This window comes from Staurois parvus, unplaced genomic scaffold (genome assembly GCF_062004578.1).
Source record: "Staurois parvus isolate SC_StPar_1 unplaced genomic scaffold, SC_StPar_1.0 ptg000080l, whole genome shotgun sequence".
NCBI lineage: Eukaryota > Metazoa > Chordata > Amphibia > Anura > Ranidae > Staurois > Staurois parvus.
The window spans coordinates 11508324-11530974 of record NW_028317876.1 but is presented as its reverse complement, the minus strand read 5'-3'; the positions used below and the strand labels follow the sequence as shown (position 1 = coordinate 11530974).

Below are 22651 nucleotides of genomic sequence, written 5' to 3'. Positions count from 1 at the left end.
GGTGCTCCTGGCATGTATCCAGGCCCTTCTAGCCCATTTGAGAGCCCAGGGAGGACCATGGCAGGTGCTGCCAGATGGAGGGGAGAGGATGAATTTCCGCTCTCCTCTCCTTCTTTATGTGACCCGGAAGGTGACTCGTATGACGTGACTTCTGGGTTACTGTCACTTTCTCAGCTAGCACGGCCGAGAAGCAATGTATTGCAATGTGGTCTGCACTGCAATACATTGAGTGGAGGCCAGAGAAGACATACAAGGTCTTTTAGACCCCGCTCATCTCAGTAAAGAGAACCTGTCATCTAAAAATCAACACATAGAGGATTTTGTGTCCCCTACATGATGAAAAAAAAAGTTAAGTAAAAAAATTTTTATTATTGCAAAAAATAAAATCACACCCAAGCATATATTATCTCCCCATAAAGAACATAAATGCACATGTCAGGGCACCTATGCATGAAAACATCAATTGCGATACTCATGGTACATATCACCATGCATGCTGGAGTGAAAGCAATAATTCTAGCAGTAGCACCTCCTCTATAACACTAAACTGATGACCTATAGAGACTTTTGAAGTGTCACAAATAGAAAACATAGGTTGCTGAAGTTTGTCATCATTTTAACACACAAATTTAAGGTTTAGCATGTTGGGCACCTATTTAACTTTATCTTTTATATTTTATCAAATATTTAGGTATTTTATTGTGTATGCTTGCCTTAAAATGTACTTTAATGTATTTTTTGCAAACATTTTCCTTTTTTCTAGACCTTTGTGGTAATATCATGTGACATAAAAAATTGGAACTACCTCTGTTTTATTCTCCAGGGTTTCTGCTTTCAGAAAATACATAACGTTTTGGGGGTTTGTGTAATCTTCAGGCTTAAAATTATTTTTTAAACATGCATGCAAAAAAATGCAAAAATGGATCATGCAGCGAAAATGCCAGGACAGTACAAATACCCCCAAATGACCGTTGAGAGGCATGGCAAAGTTTTTGTTTTTTTTGTTACAATTTTTTTTGAAAGTTAAGAAATTCCTTTTTTTTTTTTTGCTTTTTTTTCACATACTGTCACAAGTGCAGTACAGCATTATCATATGACTGGTGATCAAGGACACTGACTGGTGACAGTATGTTTAATTTTTTTTTAACAGTTTTTTCTTTTTTTAAACATTTTCTTTATATACTTTCGAAGTAGTTTAGTGTCACCATAGTAACACTGTTCTACTCTGGAGGGGTGATCAGGGATTTGTTTTTACTTTTATTGCTTTTACAATGATGATCAATGTTTTGAACATTATTATTAGTTAGGAGGGCCCTGCTCCTTACAATCTAATAAGGAGGGGCTGGTGGAACAGAAGGAAATAACTGTGAGGGATGAACTGATGGGAGAAGTAAAAAAATTGGTTATTAACTGAAGACAGAATAAACTTTTGAGAAGAGATTGTTTTCAGGGATCACCTAAAAGTGGAAAGACTAAGAAGTAGCTGGACAAATTGAGGTAGGAAGTTCCAGATGATGGGAGAGGATCTGGAGAGGTTCTGTGGATGAGCTGATGTAGCTCGGGGCAGAGCTGTAAATGGCTTTGTATGTTATTGTTAATCTTTTGAATTTTGTTTGTTCGGCAATGGAATGCCAGTGGCGGGATTGACAGAGAAGGGTGGAGGACACTGAATGGTTGGTAAGGTGGATGAGTCTGGCACCAGCATTCATGATAGACTGAAGAGGGGTTACCTTGCAAAGAGGTAGACCAATAAGGAGGGAGTTACAGTAGTCAAGTCAACAGATAAGAAGGGAGTGAATATGTTGCTTAGTGGTTTCAACAATGATGTCTACAAGATTTGGACAGTGATTGGATTTGAGGCTGAAAGGACAGGTCAGAGTCCAGGATTACACCTAGTACCCTGGCATGAGGGGAGGGATTGATAATTGTATTGTTGATCTTGATGGAGAAGTCATGGGAGGAAGTATGGGCTGGCTGGATGGAATAATATGAGCTCAGTTTTAGAAAGATTAAGTTTGAGTAAGTGGTGTTACATCCATGCTGATTTGGGTGTCAACAGCATAGAAGTGGTACTGGAAGCCATGGGAGTTTATCAAGTGACTAAGGGAAGAGGTGTAGATGGAGAATAGGAGGGCTCCGGGGACAGAACCTTGGGGGATCCCTACAGAAAAAGGAAGTAGAGAGGAGGAGACAGAATTATACGTAACATTGAAGGAGCGCTGTGACAGGTAGGAGAAGGACCAGGAGAGAGCAGAGTCTTGAAGGGCAAGAGAGTGGAGCTTTTTGAGGAGGAGGGGAAGATCAACAGTATCAAAGATCGCAGAAAGATCTAGTAATATGAATATGGAGTAGTGGCCATTGGTTTTAGCACTTAGTATAACATTAGTGAGTTTTAGTAGGGCAGTTTCAGTGGAGTGTAGTAAGCGAAAGCCAGACTGTGAGTGGTCAAGAAGGTTGTTGTCAGTGAGGTAAGAGCACAAACAGTTGTAGACTAAGCATTATAAAAATTTAGATCAAGGAGATAGGTCTTAAGCTGTTCAGTCTGGTGGGGTCCAGTGAGGGCTTTTTAAGTATGGGGGTGATCAGCATGTTTTTGAATGGAGGGGAAGGTGCCAGTAGAGAGGGAGAGATTGAAGATGTGAGTGAGGGAGCATAGGATACAAGAAGAGGGTGACCACAGTAGTTGTGAGGGAACTGAGTCCAGTGGACAGGTGGTAAAGTGGGCTTCTGAGAAAACTTGAGCAATCTCTTCAGTAGTAGCAAGGTCAAAAGAATAAAGCAGTGAGGGTGGTTTTGTACAGGGTATGTTAAGTAGGATAGATATCTGTGCAGTGGAGATGTCCCCACGAATTTCAGCAATTTTGTTTTTGAAGTGATTAGCAATCTCATGAGCAGTTTCTAGTTACTAGCAGAGGTGGTGGTGGTGGAGAAAATAGAGAGTTAAAAGTAGTAGAGAAGAGATGACGAGGACTGGGTGATCAGTGTTAATGAGAGTGACAATGTAGGTTTATTTGTTAGCATGGAGGGAGCAACTGTATTTTAAGAAGGCAGATTTATAAAGAGTGAATGCTTGCTGGGATTTGGTTTAACATCACAGTCGCTCCAGTGCATGACTATGTCTCTTAAGATTTCTGGTGTCACCAGTCTGCCAAGGTTGTAATGGTCGGGGCCAGGGGCGGACTGACCATTTGGAAACGCGGGCACTGCCCGAGGGCCCAAGGTCAGTAGGGGGCCCCATGAGATGCCCCTGGTACCTTTTTCATAGGCTTTTTTGAGTTTGGGCAAGGACAGAGGGGCCCCATGATCCCCTATTGCCCAGAGGCCCCATGAGTTGTCTGTCCGCCCCTGGTCAGGGGCCTTATACTTCATATAGTGAGATGATCAAGTGAGTGCAGCAGAATGAGAGTGAACTGTTGTAGACAGAGATGGTCAGGATTGGACAGGACAGGGGTGTGATTTTGTTATAGAGGTGGTCAGTTTCAGAGTAGAAAAGAGAAGGATTAAAGTGGCAAAGGTTTCTACAGGTAATTGTTTTCTGCTTGGGGAGATACAGTAAAGGAAATACTGTAAGTATTTGATCCCCTGCTGATTTTGAATGTTTGCCCACTCACAAAGAAATGATCAGTCTAAAAATCGAATGGTGGGTGTATTGTAACACTGAGAGACAGAATAGCAACAACAAATTCAAAAGAAATGCATGTATAACAAATTATGCACTGATTTGCATGTTCATGAGGGAAATAAGTATTTGATCCCCTATCATTCAGCAGGATTTCTGGCTAGCAGGTGTCTTTCATACAGATAACAAGCTGAGATTAGAAGCAGTCTCCTAAAGGGATTGCTGCTAATCTCATTTTGTTACCTGTATAAAAGACACCTGTCCAGTTGAGGCCTCCATGGGAGAGAGCCGCGGGAGAGGCAGAGTCTGATGCTTGAAGCCAGGTTTCTGTAATTGCAAGTAGGTTAAGGGAGTGAGAGACAAAAAGGTAATTGACAGAGGTGAGCTTGTTACAGACAGATTGGGCTTTCCAGAGGACACATGAGAAGGGAGGGGTGGTTTTAGGGAGCAGGGGGATCAAGATTAAACTGAGTGGATTGCAGCTGTTTCTGGAGGAAGGAGGGTTCCGGGTGTGGGGGTGAGATACTGGAGGACCAGGATTAGGGGAGATATCCCCAGAGATTATGAGAAGAATGATGATGAGGAAAGTAAGATGGGAGTGGGATGTATATGAGAGCACATGCCTCCCAGTCCTGGGTGTTTGCTAGAGGTGATGAGAACAGTAGTAGGGAGATGGTAGAAGTGATGATGATATGTACAAGCTTTGGGGTGGAGACAAGGGGTAAAGAAATGAGTTATTTGTTGTATCTTCTTGCTGCTTTAGTTATTCTGATTTAGTTAAACTGCTGTGTTCAGTTACTGAACACTTCTGCAGAAAAACACGTAGGAAAAAACTGCCCTGACTGTGACTATGCCCCCTGTCTTTGACTTCCCCCATAAGCTGATCTAAGTTTTCTTAGATCTCTAAGGGAGATGGGCAAGGGAGGATTCATCATTTAATCAATTAGGAACTGACATGGAACCAAGCTTTTCTGTTTTTTTTGCCTTCCTCTGGATCAACTGTGGGTATAGGATTATAACTTTATTTTTTTTTATGATTGAGCTGGATGGACTTTTGTCTTTCTTTGGCCAGATTAACTATGTATGTAACCATATACAGTTGCAAGAAAAAGTATGTGAACCCGTTGGGATTACGTGGAGTTTTGCATGAATTGGGCATAAAATGTGCTCTGAACGTCACCTAAGTCACAAAAATAGAAGAACACAGTCTGCTGAACATAATACTACACAAACATTTGATGTTGCCATGGTTTAATTGCACATAACATGTAAACATTCACAGTGCAGGGAGGAAAAAGTATGTGAGGCCCTAGCTTAATGACTTCTCCCAGAGCTAATTGGAGCCAGGAGTGAGCCAACCTTGACTCCAATCAGTGTGATGATATTGGCTGTCCTGCCCTTAAAAAACACACACCTGTTTTGGATTTACTGGTTTCAAGAAGCACTGTCTGATGTGAACCATGCCTTGCAGAAAAGAGCTCTCAGAAGACCTATGATCAACAATTGTTGACTTGCATGAAGCTGGAAAGGGTTACAAAAGTATCTCCAAAAGCCTTGATGTTCATGTGTCCACGGTAAGACAGACTGTCTACAAATGGAGAAAGTTTAGCACTGTTGCTACTCTCCCTAGGCGCGGTCGTTCTGTAAAAATTACTGCAAGAGCACAGCGCAGAATGCTGCATGAGGTAAAGAAGAATCCCAGAGTGTCAGCTAAAGACCTACAGAAATCTCTGGCACATGCTAACATTTTTGTTGACACATCTACAATAAGGAAAACATTAAACAAGAATGGAGTACATGGGAGGACACCACGGAGGAAGCCATTGCTGTCCAAAAAGAATATTGCAGCACGTTTGAAGTTTGCAAAGGAGCACCTGGATGTTCCACAGCACTACTGGCAAAATATACTGTGGACAGATGAAACCAAGATTGAGTTGTTTGGGAAGAACACACAACACTATGTGTGGAGAAAAAAAGGCACAGCACACCAACATCAAAACCTCATCCCTACTGTAAAACATGGCGGAGGGAGCATCATGGTTTGGGGCTGTTTTGCTGCCTCAGGGCCTGGACGGATTGTTGTCATTGATGGGAAAATGAATTCCAGAGTTTATTAAGACATTTTGCAGGAAAACGTACGACCATCTGTCCGCCAACTGAAGCTCCGCAGAGGATGGGTGATGCAACAGGACAATGACCCAAAGCATACAAGTAATTCAACAAAACAATGGCTGCAACAGCACAGAATACGCCTTCTGGAGTGGCCCAGTCAGAGTCCTGACCTCAACTCGATTGAAATACTGTGGCATGACCTTAAGAAAGCGATTCATACCAGACATCCCAAGAATATTGCACTGAAACAGTTTTGTGAAGAGGAGTGATCCAAAATTACTCCAGATTGTTGTGCAGGTCTGGTCTGCAACTACAGGAAACGTTTGGTTGAGGTTATTGCTGCCAAAGGAGGGTCAACCAGTTATTAAGTCCAAAGGTTCACATAATTTTTCCTCCATGCACTGTGAATGTTTACATGTTATATGCAATTAAACTATGGCAACATCTAATGTTTGTGTAGTATTATGTTCGGCAGACTGTGTTCTTCTATTGTTGTGACTTAGATGACGTTCAGAGCACATTTTATGCCCAATTCATGCAAAACTCCCCGTAATCCCCAGGGGTTCACATACTTTTTCTTGCAACTGTATAATAGAGGGGAATGGTCAAAACCAGACCAGGCACAGACCAAAGTCATAGAAGATCACTGATTCTTTGAGAACAAAAGGAGGTGATAATCAATCACCACAAAAATAGACAGTTCAAAAGACTTAGATTGTTCACACTAAAGATAGCAGAGTGTTAGTACATAGCAATTAGACAGCATGGATTCTGAGACAGCAGCATTACCTGTGAAAAAGTAGAGAAGACATGATGAGAGCTTGACATGGGATCTGTCATTATCACATTCATAACAGCTGTGATTACTAACAATTTGTAATTGGCTACAAGTAATCACATGGTAGAGATTGCTGTGATTGCCCAGGTGCCCTGTGATAGCTGTGGACCAATCACAGCATCACTGTATAGGAAGCACAGGTGTTACGAATGAATGATATGAATAACATTCATTCATAACAGTGTTGTACTGATGTGATCACACTCAAAGCAGACGGGTACTGGAAGTTGCAGTCCGTTGGTGTGGGATGCTGTGCACCCCAGGCAGTGTGATGCGCTCCGCAGTCTGGTTGATTTACATGTACATGATCTAGCCTGCCCGTGCCGTCTGCCCACAGTAAATGTACTGTGGGCAGACAGCAATTGGTTAATTGACAACCTTGTGTAAAAAAAAAATATTTTCATTTTATTTCCTGCATTTTCAGGAAATAAAGTTGAATTGAAAGATCAATGACATTGTAAACACCTGGTTTTAATAAAAAACTTGTTTGCTCAAGATGAAAGAAGCAATGATAGAGAAGACAAGTGGACTACCAGCGAGACCATAGTACTGAGTGTTTATGGGTTAAACACCTAGATTGATTTATCATTTTTTCAAAAGCAATAAATCTTTTAATTTCCAGCATCCATGTTTGCAATCTTGGAGGTTTGGTAGATACCCATTTAAGTTTAACCATTCTACATGCCAACAAGAACACTTTAAAAAGGACCAGAGAGGTATAACTACCCAATAGCAAGGAATCAAAAGGTTCCAAATACATTTGCATGTAATATTGGTCAATGTAGAACCAAAAACAGAATTAGGAGTTGAGTCATTACTCCCTCCCAGTAATGCACCAATTTTGGACATCTCCAAAGTAGATGTATTAGAGATCTTTTATTATAATGATTTTTATGTTAATTGTTGAAGAAAAAATAGAAATCCTGCCATTTGGATATATTTGAGACAGGGTGAAAATGACAGTTGTCTCCCAATTGTGGAAGTCTAGGAGTTTAAACACTTCAGGTAGATTATCAGGTAGATTACCATTGTTCTAATAAGTGCATAGATTAATACTCAAAAGTTGCCTGATTCCCAGACTTTATGAGGCATACAGTGAACATGGCTGTAAGTGTGCATACATACACCATAGTTTTTAATTAATACTGTACAAAAGGTTTGAGCCATTGAATAGATACTTAAGGGCAATATATGCATGGATGTTTTTGGAGGGGTTGGGAGCAGCTAAGCCCCCCTGGTTCTTAGGTAGTTGGAGTATTTTCAGTTTCAATCTAGAAGTTTTTGTTTCCAAATTCCCTAAAGATACTGTTAATTTGCTTTACAATCTTCAGGGAAACAAGCGTGGGGTGCAACAGGTAGTGTAGCTGAGGCATCCTCATATGTTAGTTTGGTCCTTCCAGCTACCTAGAGCAGACGTTTACACTTTACTTTACAGTTCAAATCTGTGTATAAGGGGCTGAAGATATAGTGAAATATATTCAGGAATTATATTCAGTAGCCGTTTTGTCATCAGGCACATCCTGCTTGTACTTCACTGTATTGGGAAATGAGTGCAACCAAGGGTTCAATGGCTAAATGAAAAATATACAATGATAAGGGGCAACCCTGTCTTTTTCCCATTTGCAGGTGAAATGAGGGAGACAAGAATTGTTTACTCTAACCTTGGCAGTGGGGTTAGTGTAGTGTAGTTGCACCCAGCTACAGAAATTTGGGCCAGAGCCAGCCAGCACAGACTAGAGACCCAATGCTGTCAAATGCTTTTCCTATATCAAGGAAGTAGCAAAGCTCTGTTACCTGGGTTATCCTACAAATATTAACAGCCATGGATTTTTTTGGCATAAAACCAGTTAGAAATGGGTTTATCAAACTGTGGATTGCAATGAACAGTCTTTTGGCCAAGGCATTGGACAAGCTCTTAAACTGGTAGTAAACCTGCCCCCCCCCCAAAAAGCAAAATTCCCTAGCAAAATAATGTCATAATGTGCTAGTAGACATTGCATGCTAGCACATTATAAAATACTTACCTTAGAATGAAGTTCTCCAGCTGCACACTGTCACCGATGACAGGGCTTTCCTCTTCACCTGGTCTTCCTTCTGGGTTCTCAGGCTCTGTCTGCTTGATTAGCAGTCCACCACTTCTAATTGTAGAGCAGTACAAAAGTGGTTATTATGGATCAGTATGATTTTTACAGACAATCGCATTGACAATTTATGCTGGCAGTGCATTTTTGGCTGTGGAGTTTTTTTTCCTTTTTTACAATTAGGATGGCTTACATACAGCAGTACCCCAAACTGATTCAGCACAGCTTTATTGTTGTATTTAAAAAAATAAGACTTCGGGTTCAGACCTTTATCCAGGTATGTAGCCTGGGTGGCAATAAAAAGAAGGCAACAAACATGCAGCCTCTCCTTTCTGTACCAGACCAGGCCACATGCCTTTTACACCTTTGCAAGGGTGCCAAAGCCTCCGCCCTTTTAAGTAACCTTGTCTCAAGGTTGAGGGACAAAGGCTTCTTTCCAAAAAGGAGTTGGAGGTAGTATAGGAAGATTTGTAAAGGAGTACCATTTCCCACAAAGAGATAAAAGTGATACACAAACACCTTAAAAAAGTAATTTCATTGAAATAAAGTGAAAAAATTAAAAATCCACATCATTTACAGTGTTCAGAATGTAATCCATCATCCATGTCAGTGTTTACATACTGCATTCACATTGCTACATTACAGATTTCCCAGCTGAGTTATTTTGGTTGGTGACGTCACCTGGGATTTCCAACTGTCAATTTTTTCATGTGCCTGTGCTTAATTTCAGTTAAATTACCTTTTTCAAGGTGCATGTGTTCACTTGCTTTGATCTGGGCTTCCTCTTTTTAAAAGTGAGATTCCAGAGACTTTGCCATCCCTTTCACAAGATACCCCACTAATGCCGACATAAATTGGCCTGATCTGGTGCAATAAAGTGGGTGCACACTCGCTTCCTTCCATTTCCTGACCACGCAGGGTACATACACACGTTTCCCCCCTTTTTATGAATGTGTACTGTCATTTTGATTTTTGAACTTTTTCTAACTCTATGATTAAAGGTTTTAAATAGAGGGGTCCAGGGAGTTTGTGTTAATTAGGAGCCATAGATGATACAGCAATGTAAAATGAATCAGGAGATTACATTTTTAATGATGGGGATTTGGATGAAATGTACTAGAGACAAAAAGTACAGTCAGGTGTTTTTTAACAAGAATTAAGAGTTCCCAGATGATATAGCAGCAAAAAAATTGGCAAGCAGCAGGACTTTTTAACTGCTTGCTGCCCACCCACATTAGTTGTACTGTGAGCATTCCTGTACATTGCAATCTTTCTTCCGGGTTTGTGTACCCCCTGTTGACCAGAAGTTTGAAAGTTAATTTCAGTCAATAATTTTGGTTGAAGTGAGCTGATTGGCTGTGTCTAATCACACACTGAGTTTTGTTTTTACAAAACATGGAACTCTGTATACAAGGAACAGTGATCTGGTTGTTTATTCTCCCTGCAATGCAGGGCAAATAAACTGCCATACAGTAGAGTAAAAGCAGCACATATAACACACATTACCCATTGTTTGGCACACATTTAATCCTTTGATTTCTTCTAGATGTTAACCCCTTCCCAGTGCCATTAGTACAGTGACAGTGTACAGTATAAGTACAGATCACTGTGTGTCACTATTGTTGCCACTATCAATTAGTCAGTTAGTGTACCTCCCAGACACCATCAGCTAGTGCTAGATTTGTCCGCCATACTATCATAGTCCCACTATAAGTCACTGATCACTGCCATTACTAGTATAGTGTCATAGCTATATACATTCCAGTATATATATAACATAGTTTACAGATGCTATAACTTTCACACATACAAATTACTATACATTTGGGGATTTATTTTTACAAAAGACATGCAGCAGAATACATTTTGGCCTAAATTTATTTAACTTTTTTAAAAAGTTTTTATTGGATATGTTTTATAACAGAAAGTAGAAAATATTGTGTTTTTCTGATCTTTTTTCATTTATATTGCTGAAAAAAACCAGTAGTTATCAAATACCACCAAAAGAAAGCTCTATTTGTGTGAAAACAATAATAAAACTTTAATTTGCATTGCCAGTTAAAGTTTAACCCAAAATTTTCTAGTGACAAAAAGCATAGAAAGAGGTTTTACTAAAACAATCCTGATACTACACAGGATACAGCAGTGTAAAACTGATCAGCAACAGGACATTTCTACTAAGGAGGATCTGAATAAAATGCTACTGACAGGGGTTTTAAAAAATGAATAAGGATACCATAGGACATACAACAGTGCAAAATGTTCAAATTTTAAATAGCAATTTATGTTTAAATTTAAAAAAGAAAGGATCACACACAAGGGTTTTACTACAAAAATTAAGATACCTCAGAAGATACAGCAATGTAAAATTGGCCAGCAGCAGGACAATTTTAAATAGGAAATTTAGGCCCAATTTTCTAGGGACCAATAGAAAAAGCTAAAGCTTTAGTACAAACAATAGGATACTGCAAAGAATACAGCCTTTCAAAGACAATTTGAATTTGGGATAATAGGCCTAACCAGTGTGCGCATAACTATTATAAGGTGTAGCAACATGCTGAAAACAAAATTTTAAAAAAACCTGTTAAAATAATACCCTCTGAAACAAAAGCGCTATCAATATACAACAGAAACCAATATACCCCCATAATATTGACCCAGAAAAATGCCCATTTCTAAAAATAAATGTGGCAGCAAGGAAAAAAATTATTATGGACAGGACATCGATTACAAGTGACCACCACCCTTCAAGTAAATGTGAACCCTCACCTTGTAAAACAATGCATTCAGTTTAACCATTTCAATACAGGGCACTTTTTCCCCTTTCCTGCCCAGGCCATTTTTCAGGTTTCAGCGCTCTCACACTTTGAATGACAATTGCGCGGTCATACAACATTGTACCCAAACTAAAATTTTATAATTTTCTTCACACAACTAGAGCTTTCTTTTGGTGGTATTTAATCACCACTGGGATTTTTTTTTTTGCTAAATTAACAAAAAAAAGACCAAAAATGTTGAAAAAAAATCCACGTTTTTCTTTGTTTCTGTTATAAAAGCTGGAAAAAAAATAATTGTTCTTCATAAATTTAGGCCAAGATGTATTCTGCTACATGTATTTGGTGAAAATAACCCAAATTAGGATATATTATTTAGTTTGTAGGAAAGTTATAGAGTTCACAAACTATATATATCTGAAAATTGATCAATCCTGAAGTACTGACAGCCAATCTAATTTCTTGAGGTCCAAGAATGTCAGAACAGTACAGATATCCCCCAAATTACCCCTTTTTGCAAAGTAGACAGTCCCGACGTACTTCCTAAGAGGCATGGCGAGTTTTTTGAAGTTGTATTTTTTTGTCATAATTTTTTGGAAAATTAAAAAATTAAAATAATTATTCTCACTATTTTTTTTTTTACATACTGTCACCAGTGCAGTACAGCATCATCATATAACTGGCATGGTGGTGATCAGGGACACTGACTGGTATGAAAAAAAAATATCTAATTTTTTTTTTATTATTATTTTTAATTTTTTATTACATATTTTTTCTTTTTTTTAAGATTTTTTTTTTCATATTTCACTATGACCAAAGTAGTACAATGTTATCATAGTAACATTGTACTATTTTGGGGAAGTGATCAGTATTTTGTTTGTTTTTTTATACAATTTTCTTATAGCAAAGAGTTACTTTGCTATAAGCAAGCATTTACCTGAATTACATCAATTCATTCTGGGTTTTTTTTTTTTATGCTTAGCTGTGATTTGGCCATGGCTAATCACATGACACAGCTGGGCTGTGATTGGCCCAGCTTGTGCATGTGATCGCTGTGACCAATCACAGCTAGACACACTAGTATACAATGGATGGCATGAATGAAGCCATCCATTGTATACAACTGTAATGTGACCTGCTGTGATTGGTCACAGCAGGTCACATGGTACCGGCAACGGGGCCGGTACTCAGATCTGTCATCGACCGTGTCCGAGGTACACGGCCAGTGACAGATCGCGCCGCTGCGTGGCTCTGCAAGCACGAAAACTGCACATGCCCGGAAGGACGCCATCTGGCGTCCACCCAGAACGCTGGGGGATTTTTCCGGCCACCAAAGGCCATTGAACGGGCAGCAAAAGGTTAAAGTAGAAATGAAAGGCAAAAAAAGTTGTGTATAGACATAACAACATCCTAAATACCTTTTTTCTATTTTTTTTTTTATCAATGATCATATACCCTCTGTTCTCATCTGCCTAAGGAGCTTAGAAAGTGGGGGAGGAAAAACAGCAGCATACTGTTCTCCCCAGTAAATGGTTGTGCGGGGGAGTGTCAGCAGAAGTCTGATCATTGGAGGAGAGCAGTTCTCAGCACAGATAGAAAACTGGTCACACTTGGCTCTCATGTCTAGTATGATCCGTTTTTAATTGGAGATCAGGGAGATACCAGGTAGTTCACACATAAGAAGCAATACCAGGGGAACAGGGTATTTTTTTCATACAAGTACATGTTACAGCAGGCACATATTAGGAATATGAAATGATGGATTGACATGTTCTTTAATCAACCATAAAATAAACTTAAAGACAAATAAGCCCACAACAATAAGAACAAAAAAGCAGCAATGGGACTGATTGCCCACAGAAACAGAAATAAAAAAAAAAGTTTCCTTTCCTCACTGAACCTAATATTTCCATATTCAGTTTGTTAGCTTATGTTATCTTTTCCCTACAGCAGCTATGGCTGCTCTTTGTAAGCTGTATTTTATAGAGTAGAGGAAGGCACATAACAAAGCTCCATTATTGGCCCCCCTAAGTCACCTGACCTACGTTCAAAGGTCTTTACAGTGCATTATGGTTACAAAGCAATAAGCATGAAGAAACCCTAATTTCATTTGCTGCGACCCCAAACTGGCAGACCCAAACCTAAATGTCATCCCTGTTACAGACCAGATTGTAACTTACTATTCTTATCAACAGTAACTGAATAAGCAATTGCTTGGAAGTCTGGATGCCTAAAAAAATCAATCATGCTAGGAAAGAATTGCAGATGACAAGAGATGAGGTTGAATATCCTTTGCTTTCAGACCTACCTGCATCATTTGATGCTGTGGACTGTAGAATATTAAAATAAAGACTATGTTTACATTGTAGTTCTTTGGATCCAATCCTTATTGACTAGCAGTCCACAATGGATTAGTTTATGGGCCAACTGTTCTAGCCTAGGGCCACCCTTTCCTATAGTAAATTACATGAATCATTACTTTCACCATTACTGTGTGCACTCTACATGCAACAATGTGGCAAAATAGTCCGATGCCATGAACTCAGCTACCATTGTTCTGCAGACAATATTTATCTGATATTTTTTCCTACATTACATTATTGCTCTTTGCACTTCAGGACTCACTATGCCTTGTATACTGATACTCTTGATTCCAGCTTTTAAATAGCCATGTGTTAGTCACATGCAGGAAAATATAGAGGATAATGAAATAAAGATTGGAGCATCTCTTACAGCAACCTCTGAGTGCATGTATAAATTATTATTACAAATGAAAATTTCGGAACAAGAAAAACTTTGTTAAAAACATCATACATAGTGCTGGAAATATTTTATTGTTCAAATGCTAAAGGCCAGTGCAAGACTGCATCTAAAGAGCAATTAACCAGTTTGCTGAAAGAGTCATTTTCTTTTGCATTTAACAATCTTTTTTTAAAGCTTCAAAGTACAGTAGGGCAAATGGATGTAGAGATGATCAGATACTTTATTTCTGTAATTATTTAGTATATAATCAATCCAAAAAAGTAAGACGTCTAAAGAAGAACTTAGATGGAGTATTGCTGGAAATTCTGGTTCCAAGTGGTTAACCCCCTTGCTTTGCTGTTCAGAGTTTAGTTCTGATCAAAGCTATACCCTCCATTGAGCTTGTAGGTTTTCCTGTGTTGGTATGCATTTCCTCCCAAAAACATAGTGGTAGTTTTTTTTTTTTCCTGCGTGAGTGTTTTTTTCTTCAGGAGTGGTCAGCAGTTGAACACAGCCCCTGTCACTTTCTTATCATGTCTTCTAAATTTTTCACAGATAATGCTGTTGTCTCAGAATCCATGTTAACTATCTCATTGCTTAATTGTCACTGCTATGTACAGACACTCTGCAATTCTTTAGGGTAAATAATCTTAGTCTTTTGAAGTTGTCAATTTATATTGATTGATTCTCATCTCCTTTTGCCTTTTGTGATCAAAGAATTAATCCTGACTTTGACCTGTGTCTGGCTGCTCTGGTTTTGACCATCACCCCTCCCCCCCCCCAATTCATGTGTTCTTTATCAGTTCCTAATTGGGGTAGGGAAGGGTTCTTCATTTGATCACCTTCTTATAAATTCAGATCAGCTTATGGGGGAAGCCACAGACATGGGGCACAGTCCCAGTCTGGACTGACCGCAAACAAACCAACACTCTGGAAAGCTTTTCTTACAAGTCTGATTTCTACTCCCTCTATCCTTTAATATGTCCCCGCTTTCTTCCTTCTCCTACTAGTATCCTCTATTCTCAAATTCGCATTTTTTTACCCCTCGTCTCCACCCCAAAGCTTGTACATACCACTCACTTCTACCCTCTCCCTACTACTGTTCTCATAACCTCCTGCAAATATTTAACCCACCTGCTGACCCAAACACCAGGACAGGGAAATGTGTGCATTCATATCCCACTCCCATCTTACTTTCTTCACCCTCCTTCTCCTAATCTCTGGGGATAACTTCCCTAATCCTGGTCCTCCAGTATCTCACCCCCACACCCAGAACCCTCCTTCCTCCAGCAATAGCCGCAATCCACTCAGTTTAATCTCAATCCCCCTGCTCCCTAAAAACACCGCCCCTTCTCGTGTGCCCTCTGGAATGCCCATTCTGTCTGTAACAATCTCACCTCTGTCCATGACCTTTTTGTCTCTCACTCCCTAAATCTACTAGCAATTACAGAAACCTGGCTACAAGCGTCAGACTCTCAGCCCTCTCCCATGGAGGCCTCCACTGGACTCACTCACCCAGACCCAGTTGTCAGAAAGGAAGTGGAATTGGTTTGCTTCTATCCCCACTGAGCACCTTTCAAGTCCATCCCACCCTTCCCTCCCTATCATTCTCTTCTTTTGAGACTCACTGTATTTGCCTGTCTACTCCCATTTCTCTAAGGATTGCAGTGATCTATTGGCCTCCTGAACCAGTGTCATGCTTTCCTGATTTCTCTGCCTGGCTACCCAACTTTATCTCCTCTTAAATGCCCACTACCATTCTTTGTGATTTTAACATCCGCATTAATGTTAACAGCCAGAGCTGCATCCCAATTTTTCAACTTAACCTCATCTTTTGACCTAACACAATGGACACAGTCCTCCACTCACTCTGATGGTAATACCCTTGACCTATTCTCTCATCTTTGCACTCCCTACAACCTCACCAACACCCCCTTTCCTCTCTCTGATCACAACCACATCACCTTCACAATGTTCTTGTCTTCATCCGTCTATCTCTCCAAGCAGCAAACAATTACCAGTAGAAAGCTTTGCCACTGTAATTATTCTCTTTTCTACTCTGCAACTGACTACCTCTATGACAAAATCACTCTCCTGTCCTGGCCTGATCAGGCCACCTCTGTCTATAACAGTTCACTCTCATCCGCACAGAACTCACTTGCTCCTCTCGTTATACAAAGTATCATGCCCTGACCATTACAACCTTGGCAGACTGACTACACAAGAAATCTTAAAAGACATAGCTGTGCACTGGAGTGTTTGTGGCATAAATCCAAATCCCAGCAGGCATTCACTCTATATAAATCTGCCTTCTTAAAATACAATTCTTTCCTCCATGCTGCCAAACAAGCCTACTTTGTCACTTTCATTACTACTCTGTCACCCATCCTCGTCCTCCTCCCAGCAATTCCATAACTTCAAAAACCAGATTGATGCAATTCATGAGGGCATTTCCACTGCACAGATATCTATCCCACTTAACATACCCTGTACAAAACCATCCTCAACACTTTCCTCTTTTGACTTTGCTACTACCGAAGAGGTCACTAAAGTTTTTTCAGGAGCCCACCTTACCACCTGTCCACTGAACAACTACTACGGTCAGCATCCTCTTCTATCTTGTGCTTCTTCACTCACATTTTCAATCTCTCCCTCTCTACTAGCACCTACTCCTCCACTTTAAAACATGCGCTGATCACCCCCATACTTCAAAAGCCCTCACTAGACCCCGCCAGACTAAACAACTAAAGACTTATCTCCTTGCTCCTGTTTACCTCTAAACTTTTAAAATGCTTAGTCTATAACCATTTGGGCTTACCTCACTGACAACAACCTTGCTGACCCCTTACAGTCTAGCTTTCCCTTACCTTACTCCACTGAAACCACCCTATTAAAACTCACTAATGATTTACTAAGTGCTAAAACTATCGACCACTACTCTATACTCATACCACTAGACTTCTCTGTGGGTTTTGATACTGTTGACAATCTCCCCTTCTCAAAAAACTTCACTCTCTTGGCCTTCAAGACTCTGCTCTCCTGGTTCTCCTCCTACCTATCACAGCGCTCCATCTACACCTCCTCTCTTGGTTACTTGATAAACTCCAATAGCTTCCAGTACCATCTGTAGGCTGATAACACATAAATCTATCTCTCTCTCACTCCCTCAGTCTCCTCTCCACTGGCTTACCTCTTTGCAGGCTATCCCCTCTTCAGTCTATCATGAATGCTTGTGCCAGACTCATTTAACGTTCTAACTGCTTGGTTTCCACCACACCTCTCTGCCAATACTTTCATTGGCTTCCTATTGCCAAACTAATAAATATAAAAACATTAAAAATACTATGTAAAGCCATTTACAACTCTATCCTGAGCTACATCATCTCTCTTTTCTCTGAATTTCACCCAAACCATCCTCTCCGCTCCTCCCAAGACCTCCTGCTTTCTAGTTCACTTGTCCCCTCCTCCCATTCTCATCTCTAAGATTCTCTAGAGCCTCTCCCATCTTCTGGAACTCCCTAGCCCAATCTGTCCAGCTATCTCCTACTTTTAGGCAATCCCTGAAAACTCATCTCTTCAGGGAAGCCTATCCTGCCTTCAGCTAATAACCAAATATTTTACTTCTCCCATCAGTTGATCTCTCACAGTTATTTCCTTTTGTTCCACCAGCTCCTCTCTAATAAATTGTAAGCTCCCAGGAGCAGGGCCCTCCTAACCCTCTTGTAGTAAATTGTATTCTCCCCCTTTATATTGTAAAGCACTGCGCAAACTGTTGGCTCTATATAAATCCTGTATAATAATAATAATAATACCTGATTTGAATTCCTGGGTTTGCCTCCAAACCATTGAGTCTTGCTTCTCATGTTGCAGCAACAGCAGACTCAATCCTCCTATCTCAAAAAATTAAAAAAAAAACACAAAGGGGGAGATTTACTAAAACTGGAGTGTGCCAAATCTGGTGCAGCTCACAGAAACCAGTCAGCTTCCAGGTTTTATTGTCAAAGCTTATTTGAACAAGATGAAGTTAGAAGCTGATTGGTTAACCTGCACAGATGCAACAAATTCTAAGAGCTCCAAATTTAGTAAATCTCCCCCAAAGTACTGGCCATTGCAGGCATATGGCATCTCAAATGTAAAATTCTTAGTACCAAGTGTCCACAACATTGATGGGTGACTGAGTCTTGGTTTGATCTTTCAAGGTAAACATTAAAGTATGTTAATAAAACACTTCTTTTGGTCATGGAAGCAGTTATAAAATTGCATTGATAATACACCTACTTCATAAACCAGTGATGTGATGTCCCTGCCAATCATTGACATCTTTGAGTGGCTGGGTTCCGGGTATTGAACCCCTTCTGCTTTCATTGGCTGGGCATGGATGATGCCACTCCCGCTCATGCGTGGGAGTCCTGTCCTCTTGACATTGCCGAATTTCTACAATGAGCTGCGCTTGCTGTACACTGGCATACAGGCAGGTAGGTATCTTAATGCAGAAGAGACAAAGGGGTTGATTATTTAAAACTGGAGAAAATTTGATGCAGCTGTACATAGAAACCAATCAGCTTCCAGTTTTTTGTGTCAAAGCTTAATTGAACAAGCTGAATTTAAAAGCTACCATGCACAGCTGCACCAGATTTTGCACTCTCCATTTTTAGTAAACTAACCCCAAAGCATATCTCTTCTGCATTAAAAATCCTGCCTGTTACCCATTTTTATTTATTACCTAAAGTTTCACTTCAAAGCAGAACTACACTGTATCTGAGCACCACACAAATTGCTACAGTATTTATTTCATTTTTGTTATGCAAAGCAAACTTAACTATCCATCCATGTCTCCATGCTTTATTATGCTGAGAGAAACACCCTCTAGCATTTCTGGCTGTGGCCATATTGAGTAGGTGCTAATGATTCATTTAGTATTTAGTTCCTGGAATCCATCTGCCCTTAACTCAGGCATACAGGCAGGAGGGTGTGCTTAGCTCAGAAAACCCCTCCTACCCTCTTGAAGACTCCTGGGATGTATGACATTATTTGCATAGGCATGGAAACTCGGAAGAAACTGAGGAAATGTAAAAAAAAGTTTAAAACAAGTAAATATGATATACCTTCCTATCCATTGTTTAATGGTAGCAACCTAAGGATTAAAAATAATCAATGTGGATTGAGAGACTGAAGTGGATTGACAGACTATTTTTTTTAATAGGGTATGCTTTGAATCTGCATGTTGACAATGGGCTTTCAAGGTAAATAAAAACATTGTATGTAATAGTCATTTGATTTCACATAAACACAAATTTACTAAACCAGGTCAGAAACAATAGGTAGTGCTGCTATAAGAAGCTAAAAACAAATTCAGAAGAAATTCATGAGATATTCAGAAGGGCAACTTCAGCAGTTGCCCTTCTGACATAAAGATTTAACATATAAAATAACTAGATAATTTTCATTCTTTTCAAACTCCCTACGTGATCATTTGTATTAAAAGCAATAGCTTAGGAAAGGTTCATAGGCACCTCTATTGCAGTACAAAACTGAAAACATTTTAGTAGATTTAGCTGGACTGTTGTGTTCATATAAATACTGTATGTTACGCTGCTTCCTTAACTGTTATTATTTTCCGTTTTTCTTTTAACATTTTATTCTTCTGTTTATTTTGCAACTTAAAAGGGTTTGCTAAGAAGGGATATAATAGACTTGCACTGAGATGTCAAATGCCTACTTTATTATGGCCAGAGACCGACAGTCAATTTAAATTAAAATTTATTGAGAACATTAAGAGCTGGAAGGACTTCGGCTAATCACTGTAATGTCCCCAACAAATGGTAAATGAAAGCATAAGGAAATTGAGTTAACACGAGCTAAAAGTTCACATACTCACCAAATTATATTATAAGACCTACAAATTAATTAAATTACCTAAATCTACTCATTTCAGAGATGTTACATCATATCAAAAAGTATTCTTTGCACTCTTAAAGCAGAACAGAGATATAACTCTGTTAAATTACAAGAGTGGTGCCTGTTTATCTAGTCACACAGTACTAGGATGCGAGCTTGTACTGTCTCCAAGATCACATAATACACTCTAACGTATTCTTCAGAAAATTAAGAATTATTGTTTCCAGTTCTGCTAGACTAAATAACGGAACCCCTTTTTGCACTGAATTGCAATGTGCCATCTGAAAGTTAAAATCAGGCTTGCAGTATGAATACCTAATGTGTGAAATAATTGTAAGGAGGAAACAATGAGCTTAGTACTGTTGTCATTGTTGTGGTAATATCCACCTGCTCTCTGCAAAGAAGACAGGATTCAGGACATTGAAATTCTTAAAAATGGAAGGCTTAGAGAAATGTTGTCACCATCCTCCTGTTATAAAGCATTAAATCACAGCAGGGCTAGGTGGATTAAAAATGTTGATGACAGGCTGCACCAGGTTATAAGGAAAAATAGTAATTGGTGTTCAGGTATAATGAGGAATTGGTGTCACCAAGGGTTCTCACCTGTGCACCTTGAAGAAGTCCAGGGTGTTGCTCATGAGTAGAGAAAACTGGCCTGGCAGTTTTATCCAGGTTTGGTAAAACTTTTTCTAAGTCCTGGCGCCTGGAGGATTTGTATAGACTTGGGAGGTTGGATGTCTCCACTCTTGGGTCCATGTTTTGGTGATTTCCAGCACCCCATGATTGTGCAGCAGTGCACAACTATTAGGGTAGGGGCACTGACTAGTGTTCAGGTCTCCAACCTCCCCAGGAGTCCATGTGGCTGCAAAGGTTCAGCCAGAGGTGTGCAGATGTGTGCACAGTGCTTGAAAAGTCTGTGGGGGAACAGACAGAAGCCCTAAAGATGGACATAGATGGATCAAAATGCAGTCAGCTCAGCGGGGACCAGGCAAATTTCAATACATCTGTGACTGTGCTGCAAGACTTAGCCAGGAGGCTGGAAGAAGTACCTGTTTTGTTTTGTAGCATAGAAGAGGAATGATGAACACCCCTGTGAGGGTAATAGTTTTCATGTGTCCGAAGTGTCTTTGAAAAAGAGTGGATAAGGAAGCCCTAAAAAGGTCAATTTGGCATATGCCCTTAAGGCTCTACCATGTGAAGCTGCTGCCCATTATCCATACACCTGATTTGCAAACAGGCTGGTTGGCACATATCAGTTTGACTATATACTGTACATCTTTACAAATTTAGCCTGCTGCTGGTACTCTGCTATGTGCACACATGATGCCTCCCATTTACTTCTATATTTATTTTTCCATTTTATGCCTGGAATCTACATTGCATTTAGAAAATCAGTTGTGGGTTAATGGAAAAGGGTATAGGAAAAAATGCTCCCCATTGACTTTTTGACCTAAATGCACTCTAAATGACCTAAATGCACCTTTATGACCTAAATGCAAATCTAAAAATGAAATTAAAATATTGCGGTGGAAAGCATGTTTTGGTAAGGAAATTGGGGTAAATTGTCTTAAAGGCATTACAAACATTCTTACCTGCACGTTGTGTTTTTTACCTTCATGAAATATCCATTGACAATTTAGTTTCATGGTGCAATTTGTTGCCATGTATGCACAGTCTGTTGTAGAGTACAGCTACAATTACACAGGTGACTAGCTCTGGTGTGAATGACAGCAGCAAGAATCTGCTGATTCCTGTAGCTGCTTCAGCCACCTGTGAGCTGTGGCCGCTGAACGCACACCCCCTACCTGTAAATGCAAAATCATATATATGTGATTTTGCGCATCCATGCTGCCCTGTAGCAGTATATCTGCTATTGGGCATTCAAGAAGCGGTTAAATCATTATCAAAGCAATATTAGCTATTAGTTGTCCACTAGTCATGGAAGACTTCTGAAATATTTTCTAACAGGAGAAGTTCCCTATAACTTCCAGGCAGATATTATGTACCAATCCACAAGAAGGGTAGTAAGGAAGAAGCTGAAAGGTACAGGCCATTAAGTTTACCATCTGCAGTAGTAAAACATATAGAAAGGATCAATTATTTAAATACACACAAACTGCTGGACCCAAATTAGCATGGCTTTACTAAGGGTGGATCATGTGAAGATCACATGGCCTTCTGCTTGCTTGCGGTGTAGCTGTTTGATTGCTTCTCGGCCTTTTGGCTAAGATCAAGTGTAGTATCTGTTCTTATCAGTGTCCAGTGGGGGTGCTCCCGGCCATTCTAGCTTTGCGGGGATGGCTGTTGTATAGTACCCTCACTGGTATGATGGGGGTCCGGAAGGCTAGTACCGGAGGGACAGAAACCAGGGAGCGCCATGATTCGTTCTGGGGCCTTGGGAGTAATTCCTCTGGGAAAGCTGGAAAGACCCAGTACCTCCTGATTTGGATGGATCTACCTTGGTCTGGCCAGGGGCTGAGGAGGCAGAAAGTCCGCAAACTCGGTGCCCCCTGAGTAGATGCTCTCAGGGGTGCCACTAGTAACACTTGGGTGTGGGACCCCACTGTGTGAACATGGCACATGGTCA

General features: G+C 40.1%; 1 pseudogene; it reads left to right on the top strand.

Moving 5' to 3' along the window:
- The first annotated feature begins 22268 nt into the window (after positions 1 to 22268).
- LOC149469215 (U2 spliceosomal RNA) lies at positions 22269 to 22384 on the top strand (annotated as a pseudogene).
- The last annotated feature ends 267 nt before the right edge of the window (positions 22385 to 22651 follow it).